This window comes from Cricetulus griseus, chromosome 8 (genome assembly GCF_003668045.3).
Source record: "Cricetulus griseus strain 17A/GY chromosome 8, alternate assembly CriGri-PICRH-1.0, whole genome shotgun sequence".
Taxonomy (NCBI): Eukaryota; Metazoa; Chordata; class Mammalia; order Rodentia; family Cricetidae; genus Cricetulus; species Cricetulus griseus.
The window spans coordinates 70,452,958-70,465,960 of record NC_048601.1 but is presented as its reverse complement, the minus strand read 5'-3'; the positions used below and the strand labels follow the sequence as shown (position 1 = coordinate 70,465,960).

General features: G+C 40.8%; 1 pseudogene; it reads left to right on the top strand.

The window, feature by feature from the left end:
* Nucleotides 1–3,281: 3,281 nt before the first annotated feature.
* Nucleotides 3,282–5,036, top strand: LOC100774305 (annotated as a pseudogene).
* Nucleotides 5,037–13,003: the final 7,967 nt, after the last annotated feature.

The following is a 13,003-nucleotide window of genomic DNA, read 5'->3' as shown; positions in this document are numbered from 1 at the left end:
AAAGCTATCATCTTTTATCATACACACAAAAGCAGAATAAGTAGGATACACTAAACCGAAACCAAATGAAAAGCAGTTTGAGAGACTATAAGATATTCTACAGAAAAGAAAAATTATTTGAGCTTAAAAACACAATAACAAAGAACAGAACTAGAAATTTTTATTAGGAGAACTATTATCTCTAATAAAGAACCCAGAAATGACTGCAAAGGAGATAGTGGCAGTTAACTTACTAAAGTTTGCATTGGTAGGGTGATTGCCAAGAGGAAGAACACAGAGGTGGGAGCATTCATTATTTCTCAAAGAAGATGCAGAGGTGATATCATGAGGAGGGATATAGGGAGAAGGTGCAGAGGGAGAAGCAAGTGGATTCAATGGAACCCCGAGAGGATTCAGCAGAGGAGACAAAGAGATAATTTGAAGGGAAGATTGAAGCAGGCTTTTCAGAGGAAGCTTCTAGCCAGCTTAACACTCAAAAGCATTCTTTGCACAGAGAAATTGACTTTTAAGAAATGTGTGGGAATCTCTCCCCTGATGATGGGGGAATTACCACAAGGATCATACAGCCCCACAAAGTGAATGATCGTCCTGCAGTGAGCACTGTGTGGAGGCCTTGGCTCACTTTATAACATTTAATCTTCCCAGAAAATCTATATATTCTGCAGTTCTCACAGATTCTCTAGAAGCAAAGAGTCATTGATCAGCCCTGAGTCTTCAAACTGACTTTCATGACCTCTTTAAGTAAAAAGCAGTCCAGAGAAAAGGGACTTTCAGAAATCCATTATTCTGAACTTTATAACAAAAAGAGGTAGTTCTGGCTGACATGGATGGAGAATATTACTGGCAGGAGAGAGTAAAGGTCCTGAGCTGATGCAAAAGGCATGGGGAATGTCACAGTATTTTTCTTCTATAATCTGTAAGAGGAGACGGGAGACTTTAGATTAGGTACAGCGTCAGATACAGCCAGAAGTGGATGGGTCAGACAGCTGGGACTCCTGTACAGGGACAGATGTGGCTAGGTGACACATCTAAGCATGTCCAGAAGGTGGAACACAAATAGTAAGAACTTGCTATTGGGAACTCTTGATACATTGGGTATTGATTCATTTTCAGACTTCACCAAAACCTCAGCGATTTCCCTTCTCTCCAGGGTAGAGAGTAGAAGGATAGATGAGCCAGGAGCTCCTCTGTATCTCTGTGTTCTAAGAGTTCTGAGATGGTCCCAAAACCAAGCAAGCAATCCACAGCAGAGGCACATATGCATTAAGAAAGTCATTATTGGGATGATGACCCAATAAGTACAGTGCCTGCTATGCAAGTGAACTGAGTTCAGTTCTATAATACAGCCATATAAAAAACTGGGCATGGCTGCACACATCTGAAATGTTAGCCTAAAATGGGGAAGAGGAGGTAGAGACATTCCAGAGCCCACTGACTGCCAGTACAGCCAATCATTGAGCTCTGGTTCTGTAAAAGATTCTGTCTCAAAACAACATAGAAGTCTTTTTATGTTGACCTCTGGCCTACACACACACACACACACACACACACACACACACACACACACACACACACACACACACTCAAGTTTAGGTTTGAACATGGACATGAAAAGAAACATTAATTTGCATATACTACACCCAGAGGGGTGGGTAGGACTATGGATCCATGCCTGGAATGGGATTTTAAAGAAGGTTGTATATGGGCTGCTGTAGCTTTAAAACAAAAAAGAAGTGAACTTGTTCAAGATTTGAGTAGTGGCTACCAGAGAATCATAGCTACCAGTTGCTAAAAGTTAATTCACCTCATTGTTAATTCACCTCAGAAGCCACCAGACAAGAAAGAGGTGAGACCATCCACTAGGTGTAGTGTCTAGCAAATATAGAGAGGACACAGGACTCATTAATACCTGATTAATTTCTCTGCTTTCGAGAAGGCAAAATTTGCAAGGGAAAATGAAGGAGAGCAGAAAAGCAGGGGATATTTTAGCCTAAACTAGCTTTGTAGGAAAAGATTGATTGACATTCTCAGATGGGTCTAAGTTTACTCAATGTAAATAAAACAGGTGGCCCATGTACACCCATTCTGAGCAAGTTACCTGGAGCAGGAGAGCATGAACACAAAGTGATAATATATCATTAGTGTTGTGATGAGATTTGGAACTTGCTTTCATTGTATGACTTTCCATTCATAATCATGTATTCACATCCAAAGTGGAATACAATGTGAAAATGATCAATTACTTGAAAGTTTTCATGTTCATACCTACAGTATTATTGATTTCTTCATAATTATGAATGACTGATACTTAAAAATAAATCTGATAATTTTCAAAATCAGGTTGGAGTCAATAATTACAATACATTGTGTCTTTTTTTCCCCGGAATAAGGATTGGTAGTTCATCCCTGCACATCTGCAACCACAGCTGTCAGGAGGCCGAGGCTATATAGAAAGTTAGATGGTGAGACCATGCCTTTAAAATGAAAACAATAACTTGAGACATTTTTGCTTATTAGTTTTCCATAATAATCTCAGTAAATTATGTATTTCTAAGTATTTAAGTCAAATTTTGTTTTCCTGAGCTTTTAGATATTTTGTAGGATTTAATTAGGAGTATGACTGCATGTTGGTGTGTATGTGCACACTACTACAGGTGTCTTCAGAGGCAATACAAGGTGTTGGCTGCCCTGGAGCTAGAGTCACAGACATCAATCTGTCCTATATTGTCCTGAGAACTCAACTCAGGTCACGTGAAGAGAAGTACACTATGTTAGCCTATGAGCCATCTCTATAACAGCCTTACTTTTAAAAATAAATCAAATATAATTTGAATTATACCAATATAATTTGACTTGTTCCTCCTCAAAACCTCAAGGCATTCCTACAACCTCTCTATACATTCTAAGATAATGAAAATTGTCTCTCCTATAGATTCTAGTTTTCACTATGTTTAAGGGAAGACATTTCAAGCTGTTTTTTATTTCTTTGACATTTATATAAGGAGACAAGAATAATAAATTAAACTCTTGAAACTATGATGTTAACTGACTATTTGGCTGCATTTTCCCTCAAAGGAAAACACTATTTAAATGATATGAAACAATTTAGTGTTCCTCTGGAATATTTTATGTCCATACCTGTCTGCACTATTTGAAAAGCGGAGCATAGTTCAACATTTTCCAAGCACAACTACCATCTGTTTTTGTGGTTCTCTGCTTTTCAGCAAATCCTTTAAGATTTAACTATAAGAATAGACACACCAGGAACATAGCCTTCTCCTCTCCCCATCATGGCTCGTGCCTGTCCCCTCATATCGGTGTACTCTGAAAAGGAGGATTTATCTGGCAAAAAAAAATCACTTTGCCAGCTGTGTTAAATGCTCCTATTTGACCAGATATTGTGAATTTGTTCACACAAAGTTGAGGAAAATAACAGGACAGGCCTATGACATGAGTGAATTAGCAGGTCATCAGATCAGTGATGGGTCTTGGGGTTCTGGCAAAGCTGTGGCTCCAATTTCCAGAGTCTTGGTGGTGGGACCCACAGTTCTGGCTTGGGTGCCTTTGGAAATGTGTGCCGGAGAGGCCACATGTTTGCATGAACCAAAACCAGGCATCACTGGCACAGCAGAGTGAACACAGCCCAAAATTAATGTGCCATCTGTTCTGCTCTGGCTTTCTCAGCCTTGCCAGCTTTGGTGACATCTAAAGGGCATCCTATTGAGGAAGTTGCTGAACTCCCTTTGGTGGTTGAAGATAAGGTTGAAGGTTACAAGAAGACCAAGGAGGCTGTTTAGCTGCTTAAGAAACTTAAAGTTTGGAATGACATCAAAAATATTTATGCCTCTCACAGAATGAGAGCTACTAAGGGCAAAATGAGAAACTGAAGACTTATCCAGGGCAGAGAATCCTGCATCATCTATAATGGAGATAATGGTATCATCAAGGCCTTCAGAAATATCGATGGTACTATTCTCCTTAATCTAAGCAAGCTGAACATTTTGAAACTTGCACCTGGTGGACAAGTGGGTTGTTTCTACATTTGGACTGAGAGTTGATGGGGGAAGTACTTCTGTGTATGTTTATCTTTTTTATTGTTAAATAAAATACTGTTTAGCCAATAAAACGGCAAGTTAGACACGGCTATGAGTCAAAGAGGATTCTGGGAAATGTAGTAGATAAGTGATGATCCAGGCAGGAAATGATATAGCAAGGAGACTCAGATTTAAAGAAGGAGAAACCGGAAGCGTCTCTCTTTTCCCCTCAGCTCCTGCTCCAGCAGCACAATGTGATCCGCTGACAAGGAGAGATGCCAATAAGGCATCCGATAAGATAAGTCTTATTATATATAGATTTATGATAGTTAAGACTGAGCTAACAGATAAGGAACCCCAGTCATTGGCCAAGCAACATTGAACCTAATACAAGTTTCTGTGTATTCATTTGGGCCTAACTCGGGCAGGCAACTGGTGTAAAGCTCAGTGGGGCTCAGGCAGCTTTTGGCGGAAAAATTTATCATAACAGAGAATGACTTCTGGAAGTTATACAAGTTGTATGGCACTTGGCATAAGAATGTTTCCCTCAAGAGTAAATATAACTTTGCCATGCACAAGATGATGAACACAGACCTTAGCAGAATCTTGAAAAGCCCAGAGATCCAAAAAGCCCTCCAAACACCATGCAAGAAGATTAATTGCAGAGTCTTAAAGAAGAATCCATGGAAGAACCTGAGAATCAGGTTGAAGTTGAACTGTTTCACAAAGACTACATGCAAGAACACCATTCTTTGCCAGGCCAGAAATCACAAACTCTGGGTGAAGAAACTAGAAGCAGCAGCAGCAGCACTGGCCACCAAATCAGCGAAAGGGGCAGCAGACAAGAAGTCTGCAGAGAGTAAGAAACAAAAGAAGCTTGTGGATGTCAGGAAGCTGAAGAAGCCTTCAGGGGAAAAGGCTGAAACTAGCAAGAAACCAGCAGCTGGGAAGAAACCAGCAGAGATGGAACATACCACAGAAAAGAAAATTCCTGCTTTGTAACTATTAAAATATGTTTCATTCCATACAGCAAATAGAGACAGCCTATTTGAATAAAATCCTGATCAAAGATACAGTGGGGGAAAAATAAACACACCAAGAGTTCCCTCACCATATAAGAACAAAAACTTAACCCTAATACTAGTTATATCTTTTTCTTTTTTCAAAATTATATAAACAACAAATCCATAAGAAAATAGCTAAATGGTTATAAATATCCTTGATAATAATTACTAGTCAGTTCTTGGAATATGTTTGACCCTTGGAAAATACTAAGGTCTCTCTAGTGGTTTTAGTTTTATAAAACAAAACTATTTCTCTTTATGAAACAATAACATAAGACTATGCATTTGAAATGGGTACTTTTTTGGGTGATTTTTCCCCTTTTTATTTTCTTGATCAATTAAAACCAGTTAAATTGGATATTATTTATATCTCAGTAATTTCGCAAATACAATGCAAAATTCTTGTCTATTACAAAATCTTCATGTATTCTTTTGCCCATGCTACATACAAAAGTTGTTACAAACTAAGGTGTCTAAACAATATCTACTACATATCTGACATCTTCCATGGGTCAAGATTGTGAGTATCAATCACTAAGTTTTCTACAAAGGGCCTAGTTTTGAGGTGGAAAACTGAAACTGAGACTTCCATCTCATGGAACATTTGTAGGTCAGGGCTGGTAGTTTTTGTCAACTTGACACTAACTAGAATCTCTTGGGAAAGGGAATGTCAATTGAAAATTGCCTCCATCAAATTTGCCTATGGACATGCTTTTGGGTATTGCCTTGACTAATGATTCATATGGGCCCAGCTTACTATGGGTGAGGCCAACCCTGACCAGGTGGTGCTAGGCTCTTCAAGAAAGCAGGATGAACAAGCCATGCAGAGCAAGACAGTAAGCAATATTTATCCATGGCCTCTTTTTCAGTTCTTGCCTCTGGGTTCCTGCCTTGAGTTCCTGCTACGACTTTTCTTGGTGATAGACTATGACATGGCACTGGAAGTCAAATAAATCCTTTCCTTTCAAAGTTATTTTTAATTATGGTGTTTGTTACCGGCATAAAATGAAACTAGAATAATATATACATAGTAGTCAGAGGAAAACCAATGGTTATTAATCAGTATGTGTGACACTGAAAGCATATTATTTTTAATTATCTTAACTTAATTAAAATATAATTTCATCACTTGCCCCTGTAATATTCTCTCTGTTCCCTCTCAAATTTGTAGTCTCTTTCTCAGTTGTGGTTATAATTACATGCACAAATAAAATCTTTTGGACCCATTAAATATTGCTTGTATGTGTATGTTTCTCTGGCTGATCACTTGGAATTGGAAAACATACAGATTTGGATGGGGAAAATCTCACAGGCTTCACTATCAAATGAAGACTTGCAGGCAATTAATGGTTTAGAGATTTTTTTTTTTTTGTGATCCGATGAAAATTTATTTGAAAAAGCAAGTATGAATATATTTTACCTATAGAATATAATTAGGCCACAAGGTTTTCATTGTCAAATCATCTAAGAAGATTTCAAAAACATAAGTTAATTCCGTGAAAAGTAACTTATTTTTTACTTGTGCAGGAATAAGGCAACAAACCTTTGTAGAAAGTCAGAAATTCTGCAAAGAGCAAAGCAGGGTTCCAAATGTAACAAGATGTTTTCTAAGATTTATTTCTGTCTATACTTTCTCTGGGGCAGATTTCACATGTATTTAAGCTAAATAATATTGACATAATTTTCAAAAACTTTTATTGATTCTTTGTGGATTTCCCATCATGAATTCTGATCCCATTTATTTCCCTGTCCCCTCCCATCTGCCCTCTGCCCTTGCAACCTTCCCCACAAAAGAAAACCACATTTAAAAGAAAAACCAAAAGCCAAACAAAACAAAAATAAAAGCAAAACAAAGATTCTTGTCATGGATACTGTACTGTGGCCAACTGAGACATACAGTTTACCCTTTCATTTGTTCGTCTTTACTTGCAACAGTTCATTATGAGTCTTTGGCCTGGCTCCTGGCCTCTGGTTTCTGCTACACCACTGATGATTGACTCTTACTGGGACTCCTCTTCGATATCCTGTTGTCATACTGTGTCATAGAGCTCCTGCTGTTTTGGAGCTGTAGGTTTTTTTCCTTCACATGTTCTAACAGTTCACAGATTCGGTGGATGTTGGGGTGGGCCAGTTTATAGCCCTGGTTCTCATCCTGTGTGGTAACTGAGTTAATCAGCTTGCTAGTTTTCCCTCATCTTCACTATCCTGATGAGTTCTCCACCGCTGCTAGCTCACAAAATGCAGCCTACAGCAAGGAGCTCTCAGATCTGGGACCGTCAGAACTCAGACCCTCAGATCTAGTTCCCTCTCTACTGTTTTGCTGAGGCAAGATGCAGGGTCCACGCTCCAGACTGCTGTAGGAGGCAGGGTCACCTCCTGCCATCAGGGCTGGCTTACCTGTGACTCTGACAATAGGGTCAACTCTAGTATGCTGCCTAGGGGAGATGCAAAGCCCACTCACCAAGATGTTATAGCTGGTGTAGAGTAGGGCTAGGTCTCTCACTCTTGTGACCCCAGGGCCAGCTCTCTCACATGCTCCAGGTAGCAAAGACAGAAGATGAGGGCACACTTTCCTCACCCACGCTACCACATGGCAGTGAGGCGGGTTGGGATTATTTCTGTTGCTCCCATGCCCTCAGGGCTGGCTCACCTTTGTCCCCTACCATAGGATCAGCTCTAGTGTGTTTCCCAGGTGGGGTGTACCCCTATGGTGAGGGATGGGGCCATCTTTCCCCAGAGCCGGGCGGGGGGATGGTGGAAATTCCCCTGAAAAGTAGGGCCATCTTGTTTGTTGCGGTCCCCAGCAAAGGGCAAGACCAGTCATCCCAGGGCCAGTGAAGGGGAGGACTGGCTCCGCAAAGATGTTTCCAAAGATCCCCACGCTAACATCAGTCATGGATATCACCTCAGACCTCAACTGCAACAGGACTATAGACCCGGAAATGCCCTGGTCAGATCAGCACGGCACTGGCAGCAACCCTCAACCTCCACCCCAGGAATCAACAGGATCCAAGTTGTTTGGACAGACCCTGGACAAAAGCAGAGTCCTTGGTGGCAACTGAAGTCATGGATAACACCCCAGACATTGGCCTCCCCAGGGCTACAGAACCAGACATGGCCCTAGTTGGTAGCCTGCACCCAGACGTCTCCATGGCTCCAGGTGACAGCACTGACCACCCAGCAAAGCATAGCCCTAAGCGTGGCACAGTCCTCAAATCCTAACATGGTTGAAAGTGGCTGAGCAGACCTCCATCCTCCGCATGGCCTTCGGTGACAACAGAAACCATGGACATCAACTCAGATCCTGGCTGCTGTAGGGTCACTGACCCAGGCTTGTCCCTCCATAGCAAAACCTGACTCAGATAAAAAACATTTCGCCGAGTGATAGCACAGGCCAATCAGATCAAGATGTCTGTTGTGGCAGCATGGCCCACTGATATCCTTATGGCTACAAGCTGCAGCCTAGACCCCAAGCATCAATGTGGCCTTTGGCAGCAACTTTGGCCCCAAATAATATAGACAATAACTATGATAGCACCACGAACCCAGCCATGGTCCCAAGCAGCAACCTGGGCCTGGATATTACTGTGGTTCCAGGGGGCAACACAGGTCATGGAGAGCAGCACGGACCCCACAGCAGCATGTTCCCTAGATACCAACATGACTCCAGGAGACATACTAGACCTTCTGCATTGACATGGTCTTGGATGGTCTCATGGAATAACACACATCAACACAGACTGAATGTAGCAGGACCATGGACTCAGACACAGCCCTCAGCTGCAGCCCTGGTCTGGATGATACCACGACCTCAGTTGATTTGACAGCCCCAAATTGGTCTGGCACTGGCAGTGACACAGCCTACGGACACCAACATAGTCACAGCTTTCCACCAGCTTTCACATAAGCCCTGGTAGCAACATGGAGCAGGAACTTTAACACAGACCCTGGAAGTTACAGGATCATGGACTCAGACATGGTCCTTGTCATCATCCCAGGCCAGGTAGTTACCATGGCCCCCTGTGGTCACCAGACTGGCATGCCACCCTACTACTGCAACAGCCCTCAGACACTAACATGGCCCCACCACAGGCCCCTGCAAGGTCCTCAATGACAACAGGAACTGCAAACATCAAGTCAGGTCCCCCGGACTGCTCCAGGGCCCCAGACCAATACCTGGACCTTCCTTGGTCATAGCCTAGACCCAGAAATGGAGATTAATTCTTAAGGAGCTATAAAATTGAATTCATGTTTAAACTTGTTTAATATTTTTTTTCACATCAACTCACAATCTCTACAAAGTGTTAACTTCCAGTACCTAGTTTGAGTATAATGAAGGGTACACATTTCATGGGATGTACATCCTCAGAATTTCCCAATTCATTTCAAGCCTACACTAAGTCACACGTATCTGTAAATGGCTTTCTCATTAATTCAGTTACAGAACTCCCCCACTCAGAGACTATGAAGTTTACCAAATTTTTAAGACTGGAAAAACTAAGTTTCATTAAATTTTCCTAAATTATACGAGTGATTTTTTTCAGTAGGCTTAACTTGTATTTTACTTGAAATGCATTTCTCAGGCTGTTATAGACTGCAGACACTGGAACCATCTTGGGGACATCCTGCCTATCCTACTTGAATGCATACTTAGTATGAAAAATTATGGACATTGTGACATTTGAATACCTATCTTTTATTATCCTTTGCTGGCTTTTATCAGCTGTCATCCTCAATTGTCTCATGTCCATTGGAAAACTTAAGGAAGAAAAGCTTATTTGGGGTCAAAATTCAAGAGCTTAATCCATCCTGGCAGCAAACTCACCATGGCTGGAGTTTGAGACAGCTAGATCCAGTCCTGCAGTCAGGAAACAGAGAGAGATGAGTGCAGGTGGGCAGGTCTCATCCCTTCCATGCGGCTGGGGACTGGAGCCATTGGAATGTGCTGCCCATGTTCAATTGGGTCTTACCTCCTTGCCTAGCTTAAGCTGGATCATCCCTCACATCCCACACAAGGTCTTGTCTCTTAGGAGACATCACTGTCCATGGGAGGGTGAAAGCTATAACTACAATTATTTTCATTTTTTGTCAGTACTTTGAGATGCGCACAAATGTTCGTCAGTGTGGGTCAGGCATACCAAGTTTGTGAAGGTCAAGGGTCACCTACATACTTTCTAATTCATTAAGTCCACATTTTCTGAAGTGTAGGTTGAGTTCCTAGCTAAGACAATACCACAGTAATAACTTATGTAACTTAATTTCATGCCTTGCCAAATGATTAAAGCATGCTAATTTTCAGACCATGTGGCTCTGCAAGTCATTGGAAGATGAGTATGTTATTAAGGCATTTTTCATCCTGATCTTTTTGCTTAGAGGAAGCCAAATAGTTGCATTTGATAATAAAGGGCTGCAAGGTTGTAAATTGAGACTGAATTGGAAAATAAATACATTTATGTTTTCATAAAATGCATGAGTGCACCTTATAGAATATGCTTCCTTTTGTCAATCACTAATGCCTAAGTCAACCCACCAATTTTTGTGGCTTCATTATATTAATAATGATAGTCTAATTATCTGGTGGCCCCTATAACAGCCATTCAAGTAAATAAAGAATATCAAATCAACTGGAAGTGTTGTTTGTTTAGCATGCATTAAGCCTCATGTTTGATTGTTAGCACCATCTAAAACCTAGCACACTGGCAGACACTTGTATTCCCAGCACTGGGAATGGAAAGCTGGGAGGATCAGAAGTTCAACATCATTTGGAGCTAAATTGATGGCAGCCCGAGCTTCATGGAATACTGTCTCAAACAAAAGGAAAAGGTACAGAGCTAAAAAATACATTGGGTAAAAGTGCCTCCTTCTCAACCCTGAATAACTGAGTTTGGATTCCTAGATCTCAAGGACAAAGTTGATATGGTAGCAAGATTATTCAGAAGCAGGTATCTTACTGTAAGAAATAATGCACAGACAAGAGAATTGTCCAGAAGTTTGTAAGAGAGCTAGCCTGGAATAAACAGTAAAGCAGCAGATACAAGACAGTCTTGCCTTCAGACAAAGTGGTAAGTGAGAGCCAACTGGAAAATTTGTCCTCTGACCAGTAGAGCTACTCTGGGGCAACCCCATATCTGCATCCATAACACACACACACACACACACACACACACACACACACACACACACACACCTTAATGCACATAGGTTTACACACCTACACACACATACATGGGCATACACACACTCATGCAAATATTCACACACACCTGAAGACACTCAAACACACATTCACATACTTGAACACACACATACTCACATGTGATTAAACTAGTAATACAATCTTCAAACAGTATCACATTTTTCTCAGTTTGCCTTTCTAGTTTTAAGAGGATATATTTTGCTAAGGCTTCTTTTGAAGCATTAATAAATTCAATCACATATATTCCACCCTCTATGTTCGCACTGTATAGTGGTGTTAGTTGTTTGCAACCATGGCTTATAAACATTTTGGTGACAGTATGCAGGAGCAGGAAGTAACTTAACACAATGTTCCCAGTGTAAATTGTACCAGCAAGGGCAGAAATCTAACACTACTTATTAATTCCTCTCATGGATACATTACCAGAATGCATTTTGATGTTATATTTAAAGGCTAGTATTTAGATGTGAAATTAGAAGTTAAAAAATCCATATCTGACTTTAAAAAATACCTACAATAATATGTGCTAAAAAGCCAAGCAATACTGAAACGCCCCGATCAACTTTACCATACTCTTGGTCCTTTCAACATTTTAAATGGCTTTTGATAGACTGCCTGATGTTTACTGAACATGTCAAATATTTATAATACATTGTCATTCTATCTCTGACAGGTCCACTTAGGCACTTTTCTCTTTATCCCCATTTGCTTTATTTGTTTTGTTTTACTCTGTAAAGCTATTCGGTTGGCATAAGCCAGTAAAAATGTCAGAAGGTAGCAGAAATAAAAATTATAACCTTCTCTTTCTCCAAAGCAGCCTTCCTATTTTTATCACACACTTCGCTAGTTCAAGCCCTTTAATTCCCACTTAAGTTGAATGCGGTAGTCATCAATATGTTTGTAAAACCATAATTTAAACCAAATTTAAACTAATAATCTATTTCTTTTCCCATATGGTTGAAGTTTAAAATAGAAGAGACAAAGAAGGCACAAAGGGGAAACTACATGCTGATGGGCAGTGGGATGCTCTGAGCTCTTTCCCCCATCATTACAGCGATCTCTTCTCAGTTTCCATTAATCAGTATTGTCAGCAACATGCTGAGTAAAGGGGAGCCAAGATGTCCTTGTTTACCATGAGACTGTCAACAATTTGCAACATCCTAGAATTCACCTTTCAAAAGAATGAGCTCCAATAATTACACCATTAGCTCACATCAGAAAGGGAGCTCCATCCACTCAACTAACCGAGCCAAGCAACACAGATGCAGAACTTGCATTTGAGAAGGCATGTGCGCTCTCCTGCTTCCTAAACAGACATTTTGGAAATCAGTTATCTAAGAGCTGATTTTCAGACACAGGTTTGGAACCGTTCTTAGCAGTTATTTCATTAAAGCGCCTTATGCAAAATGGGTCAGCAGGAGACTTAGCTGAAATGAAGAGCAGAGAAAGAAGGAAGGCCCTGGACACCCTGAGTTGTGAAGGAAGGTCCTCAGCTAATTGTCCATGACAAGCTCCCCAGAGCATATCTCTTCTGAGAGTGGAGCCCAGGCTGTATGTACTTTCTCACTACACACTGGCCTCTTGAGAAACTGGTATAAACTTATGTAAGACCACTTTCTTCAGCTCACCTCCCCAGTCTTATAAACCAATGTTATGCACTGAGGATGCTTTCTGAAGTTGTAAAATGTATCTGTCTTTTCCGAAGGTAA